Here is a 10,233-nt window from a genome sequence, read left to right on the forward strand (position 1 = left end):
TATCAGCAGATTTCACAATTCCCTGAAATACCTAGAGCTTCACTGTATAATAGGATCACCACTATCCACATGGGGCTATTTAAATTTAAGTTAGTTAAATTTAAGTAAAAGTTAAAATTTAGTTCTTCAGTCACGCTAATCATAAGTTCGGTGATCACACATAGTTAGTGGCTACAGTACTGGACAGGACAGATTTAAATAGCATCTTCATCATCACAGAAAATTCTATTGAATGGCACTGCTCTAGAATATGTCCTCATGAGTGAAGGGGTCTATTCTTAGAAGATGGTGATTTTTCAAGTGCTATTGTGCGAGCTGTATTTATGTGAAGTTCCTAGAGTACAGAAGGCATCTGCTTCCTCCTATTAAAGTGACAAAATGCAGCAGAAAGCCTTTGTTCCTAGTTTTTCAAGAACCTCCCCACATGCCCAGGAGACAGAGTTCTTCAATGGCCAAAAGATAGGATTCTTGGGGTCACACAGGCATATAGTCTTTCTCTGAGCTCTGTTTCCCACTCCATGTGGCGTGATAAATAAGTGGACTCAGGCCTTCTCCCAAGAAGCTCTGTCAGATCTTACCTTGACATCCTTTCATCATACAGCAAACCACAGGTAGGTAAGATCCTAAGCTTCAGATTTGACCCACAGTGGGGAACAGGGATAGAAACACAGGGTAGAAAATCTCATTTATGCCTTGAGCCTAAACCAGAGGTCCACCTATCCCCACCAAAGCTGCACTGAGTGTTATTGACATTGACTCGGGCCTTAATAAAATTGCAATTTGGTTATTATTTGATATTCCTATGTGTACCACTCCTTGGGGAAACTGAAAGGTAGAAATTAACAAGCAGGGAAGAATGAGGGTATTTCTTGGTTGCTAAACATTAATTATTGCTATTAAAACTTTATCCACTGTAGTTTGAATGTGTCCACTCCAAAATTCAGATGTTAAAACTTAGTGCAATGTGATAGTACAAAGAAGTGGAGTTTTCTAGAGATGATAAGGTCATGAGAGCTCGTCCCCTCATGAATGGGATTAAGGCCTTTATTAAAGAGTCTTCTTTAAACAGTCTTATTTAAAGAGCTGCAGCACTCAGCTGGCTTGCTCTTTAGCCTTCCACCATGTGAGGACACAGCGTTCCTACCCTCTGGAGGATGCAGATCTCACCAGAAAACACAACCTGCCGTCATCTTAATCTTGGACTTTCTAGCCTCCAGAACTGTGAGAAAATAAATTTCTTTTCTTCTAAATTATCCAGTCTCAGGTATTTTGTAATAGCAGCACAAAACAGATTAAATCACCATTTCCCAATCACTAACAATTAATCAATTTTCTTTCTTTGTGACATGCTATTCTCTCCTTTCTGAAAGTCTCTTTATTTTGCTTCAATGACAGTACTCTCTGGGTTATCTTTCTACCTCTGTGGCTATTCATAAAAAGTGCCTCCTCTCACCAGGTGTCCTCATGAAAGTGACATCGTCTTTAAACCCTGTGTGACAATCCCTGACGCACTGCTGTGATGTCCAGGGAAGACAGGGTGACCTGGAAGTCAACTACTTCCTTAAAATCATCCAACTTTTGGATGATTATCTGAAATGTTTCATCGTGGGAGCAGACAGTATGGACTCCAAGCAGATGCAGCAGATCCGCATGTCCCTCTGCAGGAAGGCCATGGTGCTGATGGTCAAGAACATCATGATGTGCAAGGCCATCTGAGGGCACCTGGAAAACAACCCAGCACTGGAGAAACTGTTGCATCATATTAAGGGGAATGTGGGCTTTGTGTTCACCAAGGAGGACCTCACTGAGATCAGGGACCTGCTGCTGGCCAACAAGGTGCCAGCTGTGGCCCATGCTGGTGCCATTGCCCCATGTGAAGTCACTGTGCCAGTCCAGAGCACTGGTCTGGGGCCTGAGAAGACCTCCTTTCTCCAGGTTTTAGGCATCACCACAAAAATCTCCAGGGGTGCCACTGAAATCCTGAGTGATATGCAGCTGATTAAGACTGGAGACAAAGTGGGAACCACCAAAGCCACACTACTGAACATCTCTCCCTTCCCCTTTGGGCTGGTCATCCAGCAGATGTTCCACAATGGCAGCATCTACAACCCTGAAGTGCTTGATGTCACAGAGGAAACTGCATTCTCATTTCCTGGAGAGTGCGATGTTGCCAGTGTCTGTCTGCAGATTGGCTACCCAACTGTTGCATCAGTACCCCATTCTATCATCAGTGGGTACAAACGAGTCCTGGCTTTGTCTGTGAAGATTGATTACACCTTCCCACTTGCTGAAAAGGTCAAGGCCTTCTTGGCTGATCCATCTGCCTTTGTGGCTGCTGCCCCTGTGGCCTCTGCTGCCATGACTGCTCCTGCTGCTGCCGCAGCCCCAACTAAGGTTGAAGCCAATGAAGAGTTGGAGGAGTTGGACAAGGATATGGGATTTGGTCTCTTTGACTAATCACCAAAAAGCAACCAACTCAGCCAGCTTTATTCGCAAAACAAGGAAATAAAGGCTTCTTTAAAAAGAAAAAAAAAAAGTGCCTTCCTCTGGGCATGGTGGCTTGTGCCTGTAGTCTTCGGTACTCCAGAGGCTGATGTGGGAGAATTGCTTCAGCCCAGGAATTCAAAGCTTCAGAGAACTATGATTGCACCACTGCACTCCAGCCTGTGCAACAGGGCAAGACTCCATCTCTCAAAAAAAAAAAAAAAAAAGTACCTTTAGCTTATGCTTCTTTTGCAACCCTTTAAATGTTGATATTCCCCAAGATTTCATATTCAACTGCTTTCCCATTCTGAATTCTTCTTGAACTATTGTACCTACATTTATGATTTATCCACTTACCATATATTAATACTTGAATGTTCTATTTACATCTCACACCTCCACACAGAGTTACTCAATGACCTATTACATATCACCTCTTGGATGTCCCACAGATAATCCAAATTTATCTTAGCTCAAACCAAACTTATTATTTTCTCTTCCCATTGCTAAATCTTTTATTTCCCCCACTGTCAGCCAAAACGAGTCATTGCCAACACCACTCATCTTTGCTGATCAATTTTAACCAGAATTATGTTTGTGTTATCCTAGGATTCTTTAAAAAGCCTGAGCCACAGCACTCCACAAAAACAACTAGTAATACATCAAAGATTTTTAAAAGATATTATTCCATGCTGGTGAGGATACACTGTAAGGAGCACTATTACGTACTCTTATGATTGAGTTGTAAATTTACACATTTCTAGAGAGCAATTTGATGATATGTATTCCTACCAATATCAGAACATTCCTTTGGAGCACTCTTGGGTCTCTGAAATAATGTAGTGAGACAGAGACCAGACTGGCAGAGAGAATCTTAAGAGGCCATTCTGCCCTGGCCTGCACCAAAGTGAGCAGTAAGCAACATGTCAGGGTGAAAGTCTTATTACAAAACTGGAGGCGATCAAGAAGCAGAGTAAGAACATTTTGAACTGGACATCGCTAAAGAGGTTGCACAGACCCACAGCACTTCAGCATTACCAAGGGCTTGAAACCCATGAGAATCATGTGAAGCAAGTGGAGACTATAAATATTCAGGAAGGAATAGTTTGATTTTTTTGGTGGATGCCTCCAGAGCTATGTGTGAATCTCAGAGTGAAGATGAGTTGACTCGTTTTGACATGAGCATCCAGGAACTGGATAATCCAAGTGCAAAACGAATTCTAGAGCTTGACCGGTTTAAGGGGCAGTAGGGACAAAAACATTTCCAGGACCCGATGGGCATGGATCTGACTACTCACTCAGTGAAATGTTGTGAGTCTGTGCCAACAACCTCTTTAGCAATGTACTGTACAAGAGGAGTCATGTTGTTCACCAAGGAAGACAACCCCCAAGGCAATGACAGTGTCAAAGCCAGCTGGGCCAGGACCAAAGCCAATAATCACTGAGATACAGGCATCTTCCTTGACTTGATGCACCTGAAGAAACCTGGAGGCTTTGACATATCTTTGTTTTACAGAGATATCATCAGCATAGCAGAGGATGAGGACCTCAGGGCTCACTTTGAGGAATCCAGCAAGCCAGAAGATCTGTTGAGGCAGTTTTGAGCCAAGAAGACCAGGAAGTAAGCGCTCAGTAGGTTTAAGCTGAAGTTCAACAAAGATATAGTGCTCTCTGTGGTCATTTATAATCTGATCCAGAAGGCTTTCAAGCCTCCTCCAATAAAACTCTATCGAGAAATAGATGAATCAGTGAAAACTAAGACCTGGACATGTAATGTAAATACAGGCAGTTTGCTTCCACCTAGAGATACCACGAGGTCTCAGATCTATGGAAAGCATCAGATTATACTGGAGAAAGAGGAAACAGAAGAGCTAAAATAGTTTGATGAACCAGGTTTGATTCTCATGGATTTAAGCCCTTGGTAAAGCTGAAGAAGCATCATTACCCAAGGCCCTCCTTCTTTGTGTACTCCGAGGAGTCGCTGATGAATGGGAGTTCAACCCTGTTCAGTGCTCTACTCATCAAGTGTCTGGAGAAGGAGGTCACAGCATTGTGCAGATACACACTCTGCAGGAACATCCCCCCTTGTTTTGTGGCTTTGGTGCCACAGGAAGAGGAGTTGGATGATCAGAAAATTCAGGTGACTCCTGCAGGCTTCCAGCTGGTCTTTTTATGCTATGCTGATAATAAAGGGAAGGTGCCCTTCACTAAAAAAGTCATGGCAACCCCAGAGCAGGTGGACAAGGTGAAGGCTATTGTTCAGAAGCTCCGATTCAAATATAGAAGTGACAGCTTTGAGAACTCTGTGCTGCAGCAGCACTCCAGGAACCTGGAGGCCTTGGCCTTCGATTTGATGGAGCCTGAGCAAGCAGTGGACCTGACATTGCCTGAGGTTGAAGCAATGAATAAAAAACTGGGCTCCCCACTGGTGGATAAGTTTAAGGAACTTCTCTATCCACCAGATTACAATCATGAAGGGAAAGTTAGCAACATAAAACACAATAATGAAGGTTTCAGAAGCAAAAGGCCCAAGGTGGAGTATTCAGAAGAGAAGCTGAAGAACCACATAAGCAATGGCACACTGGGCAAGTTTACTGTTCCCATGCTGAAAGAGGCCTGCTGGGGTATGGGCTGAAGAAGCAGGAGCCACTGGAAGCCCTCACCAATCACTTCCAGAACTGACCAGAGGCCACGAGTCCAGCTGCGCTTCCACATTGTAGCCAGGCTGCCTGGCCTTGTTCTCAGCCAGTGAAAACTGGTGTCTCCTGAGCTAGGAAGAGCCTGCCTGACAGAAGCAGAGGGACTTTATGAGGCTTTCTCTTGCCGTGGCAATGGTGTAGCCCTCCCACTTTGCTGTTCCTTACTCTACTGCCTGAATGTAGAGCCCTAACATTGTACTGTAAGAAAAAAAAGAGAGACTATACTGCCCTCCTGATGCCAAGTGTCACTCCGAGCAGCATCAAGGGAGTAAACAATGTGATGTCGGGATTTTTTTGTTTGTTTGTTTGTTTTTGTTTGTTTTTTAGAGAGAGAGAGTCCTAGGCTGGAGTGCAGTGGCACAATCATGGCTCAGATCTTCCTCCGGTTCAGGTGATCCTCCCCTGTCAGCCTCCCAGGTAGCTGGGACTCCAGGCATGAGCCACCATGCCTGGCTACTTTTTGTATTTTTTTAAGAGATAGGGTTTCGCCATGTTGCCCAGGCTGGTGTCAAATTCCTGGGCTCAAGCAACCTGCCCGCCTCAGCCTCCCAAAGTGCTGTAAAGTTCTGGGATTACAGGCATGAGCCATCGAGCATGGCGTGATGTCTTAAGATCAGTTTATCAGAATGATTTTTCACAAAAGTTTATACTGAACTCCTCTTGAAATCACATCATCCATGTTATCCTCTCAAGCCATTTGTCTTCCACGATTATAACAACTCACAACTCGTTACGTCAGGAATCAGGGCCGATGATAGAAGTCTGACTGCAAATGCAGACATCTCTCTCAATTTGAAGGGGCTTATGCTCATGAGTCTCATCCAATGCTAGTTTCTTTCTCTTGCACCTTCTTAGAATGCTAGATATCAGGCCCCAGTCAGCCAGCCTCAAGACACTCTGATATTTCTGTTGCAATATTATATAGATCCTAAGTAGCTAATATGAAAACAGTAAAGAATTCTAACTCTATCAAACTATACTCCAATCACAAAAGGAGACTTTCTACTCATTTGAAGGGGCATTTTCTGGTGGCGCCTGGTGGCATTTTGCATTAAATAAAATTTATTTTGCAGTAAATAAAATATAATGCAAAATGCCATCAGGCACCACCACAAAGTGCACCTTCAAATGAATGGAAAGCTCTATTCAGAGAAATCAAGGAAGCAAAGAATACAGACCATCTGGTGAATGAATTGGAGATATAATGTGGTACTTTAGCCTCTAGGGCCTGGTGCCCAAAGTGGTGGTGCCCAAAGTGGTGCACCCGAAATCTATTTAGGGATCTCCATTCTATCTTATGTCCTCTCAACATATATCAGGAATCTCCAGAAATTTATTCTTGATTCCTCCTGAATAAATTTATCCTAAGTCAATAAGTAGAGACATGAGAAAAGATTTGTGGTCTAGGATGTTCAATGTGATATAATTTATAAAAAATTAAAAATATTAGAAACAACCTAAATGTCCAGAAGACATTATAAATTAAAATACTATGAATATTATTCTGCCATTAAAAATTATACATTGGAATAATATAATGTCATAAAAGAGTGCTCATAATACAATATTCAATAAAAAATAGGATATAGAAGTGTTTATAAATATCATTCAATTAAACGTCTAAATATATACGTGCATTGAAAAGAAGAATTGAGGAAATGATGATGAAATTAGAGGAGATTCTCCTGCAATATGTAGTTACTATTTTAGAAAAATATAGAAGAGACATTAGGTTGTCTCTGGCTAATTAATTAGTACCTGGTGGTATATAGTTTTTATTTACATGTTCTCTTCCTCCAACTAGATTTGAATATCCTGGAAAGCAAAGATCTTGTTTGCTATTCTTTAGTGTTTCTGTCTTATAACACAGAGCTTTTTGCACACAAAGGCAATCAATCAGTAAGTCTGAGGAGAAATAACTAATACCATCAGTTCAATGATCGCATCTAGGAAGGCCGTAGTCAATCTGTCAACAAAATGAGTGGTGGCTAACTTCATTCTTCTATAGCAATGAAGATGCCAAAATTCCACGTGTAGAGGAACAGCAATAAAATGAGGGTCACATACATCTGAGTTCCAATTCCAACTTCACCGCTTAATGGCTAAGTGATTTTGACCAAGTTACCTACTTCTGTGAGCCCGTTTGACCACTAATAAGAATTCCACTCCTCACAGTGGTTATGAAAATTAAAGAAGATACAGTGCCTGGCAAATCGTTGGTATTTTCCCTTTTCCCTTTTGAAGCATGGCTCATTTTACTGAGAAAATTACATTGTAAATAATTAAAAGTGTCATCAGCTCCCACAGTTTGTTAAATATCTTCTTTTGAAGAACTCAAAGGATCTAAAATTAAATTTTACATGATATCTGTATTGGATAGAATCTACCGACATCTGGAAAACTGGAGGCCAAATTTTTTCTTTTTGCTGAAATTAGGTTTTTTGGTATTTTCTTGGAAACCTCTTGCTGTTTTATCAAATCTGATTGAGGAGGAACATCCAACTCCTCAGGGACGAGAGTTAACATTAGATACGAAAGACTCATAGAGACAAGAGAGATGAGTAATATGTTTCAGCTCATTTATTTTCAAAAGCTTCTCTAGGTAGGAGAAAAGAAGAATGGAAGGAACTTGTAAAGCATGACCAGTTTTATGACGCAAAATGATATCCCTTTCATAATTTAATACTAGGAAGGAAGATTACCTTTGATAAAATGGTTATCTTAGAACTGTAGTTAGAAATGGAGTGAAATGGAGTCATATTTCTTTTGTGTTCCTCCCTTATAGTATGAGGATATTATAATGAATTTAATAAGGTTATATGAAAATTTATTCCTTTTTATTATTATACTTTAAGTCCTGGGATATAGGTGCAGAGCATGCAGGTTTGTTACATAGATATACATGTTCCATGGTGGTTTGCTGCAACCATCAACCCGTCATCTACATTAGGTATTTCTCCTAATACTATCCCTCCCCTACTCCCCCAAACTCCGACAGGCCCCAGTGTATTATGTTCCCCTCCCTGTGTCCATGTGTTCTCATTGTTCGATTCCCACTTATGAGTCAGACTATGCAGTGTTTGGTTTTCTGTTCGTGTGTTAGTTTGCTGAGAATGATGTTTTCAGCTTTATCCATGTCCCTGCAAAGAATATGAACTCATCCTTTTTGATGGCTGCAAAGTATTCCATAGTGTATATGTGCCATATTTTCTTTATCCAGTCTATCATTGATGGACATTTGGGTTGGTTCCAAGTCTTTGCTATTGCGAACAGTGCTGCAATTAACATACGTGTGCATGTGTCTTTATAGTAGAATGATTTCTAATCCTTTGGGTATATACACACTAATGGGATTGCTGGGTCAAATGGTATTTCTGGTTCTAGATCCTTGAGGAATCGCTGTCTTCCACAATGGCTGAACTAGTTTACACTCCCACCAACGGTGTAAAAGTGTTCCTATTTCTCCACATCCTCTCCAGCATCTGTTGTTTCCTAACTTTTTAATGATCGCCATTCTAACTGGCACAAGATGGTATCTCATTGTAGTTTTGATTTGCATTTCTCTAATGACCAGTGATGATGAGCTTTTTTTCATAAGTTTGTTGACTGCATAAATGTCTTCTTTTAAGAAGTGTCTGTTCATATCCTTCACCCACTTTTTGATGGGGTTGTTTGTTTTTTTCTTGTAAATTTGATTAAGTTCCTTGTAGATTCTGGATGTTAGCCCTTTGTCAGATGGATAGATTGCAAAAATTTTCTCCCCTTCTGTAGGTTGCCTGTTCACTCTGATGATAGTTTCTTTTGCTGAGTGGAAACTCTTTAGTTTAATTAGATCCCATTTATCAATTTTGGCTTTTGTTGCCATTGTTTTTGGTGTTTTAGTTGTAAAGTCTTTGCCCATGCCTGTGTCCTGAATGGTATTGCCTAGGTTTTCTTCTAAGGATTTTATGGTTTGGGGTTTTACATTTACGACTTTAATCCATCTTAAGTTAATTTTTGCATAAGGTGCAAGGAAGGGGTCTAGTTTCTGTTTCCTGCATACGGCTAGCCAGTTTTCCCAGCACCATTTATTAAATAAAGAATCCTTTCCTCATTCCTTGTTTTTGTCAGGTTTGTCAAAGATCAGATGGTTGTAGATGTGTGACATTATTTCTGAGGCCTCTGTTCTGTTCCGTTGGTCTACATACCTGTTTTGGTACCAGTACCATGCTGTTTTGGTTACTGTAGCTTTGTAGTATAGTTTGAAGTCAGGCAGTGTGATGCCTCCAGCTTTGTTCTTTTTGCTTAGGATTGTCTTGGCTACATGGGCTCTGTTTTGGTTCCATATGAAATTTAAAGCAGTTTTTTCTAATTCTGTGAAGAAAGTCAATGGTAACTTGACAGGGATAGCATTGAATCTGTAAATTACCTTGCACGGTATGGCCATTTTCCTATCCCTAAGCATGAAATGTTTTACATTTGTTTGTTCCTCTCTTATTTCTTTGAGCAGTGGTTTGCAGTTCTCCTTGAAGAGGTCTTTCACATCCCTTGTAAGTTGTATTCCTAGGTATTTTATTCTCTTTGTAGCAATTGTGAATGGGAGTTCACTCATAATTTGGCTCTCTGTTTGTCTGTTACTGGTGTATAGGAATACTTGTGATTTTGCACATTGATTTTGTACCCTGAGACTTTGCTGAAGTTGCTTATCAGTTTAAGGAGATTTTGGGCTGAGACAATGGGGTTTTCTAAATATACAATCATGTCATCTGCTAACAGAGATAATTTGACTTCCTCTCTTCCTATTTGAATACCCTTTGCACTCAGAGGAACATACAAAATTAAAGGATTTATTATACTCACAGGCCCTAGAATGGGACACAGACCATACCATGCAGGGGGCCTTGTGGGAAGAGTACTAAAGAAGTGGACTCAACCAAGCAGGAATGGAGCCAAGAGAAAGGACCCCTGGGCAAGTGGATTTACTAGGAGTCCAGGTGAAGTACACAAGCAAAAAACATGAGGGTGTTTCATTGGTGCATTTGAGTGTCTCTAGGTCACGGTCAAGTTATGG

General features: G+C 41.0%; 2 pseudogenes; both read left to right on the forward strand.

The window, feature by feature from the left end:
* The first annotated feature begins 1,519 nt into the window (after positions 1-1,519).
* LOC108528233 (60S acidic ribosomal protein P0 pseudogene) lies at positions 1,520-2,457 on the forward strand (annotated as a pseudogene).
* Positions 2,458-3,407: 950 nt separating this feature from the next.
* LOC108528234 (X-ray repair cross-complementing protein 6-like) lies at positions 3,408-5,166 on the forward strand (annotated as a pseudogene).
* Positions 5,167-10,233: the final 5,067 nt, after the last annotated feature.

The sequence above is a fragment of the Rhinopithecus bieti genome, unplaced genomic scaffold (assembly GCF_001698545.2).
Source record: "Rhinopithecus bieti isolate Rb0 unplaced genomic scaffold, ASM169854v2 scaffold_1673, whole genome shotgun sequence".
NCBI classification, from domain to species: domain Eukaryota; kingdom Metazoa; phylum Chordata; class Mammalia; order Primates; family Cercopithecidae; genus Rhinopithecus; species Rhinopithecus bieti.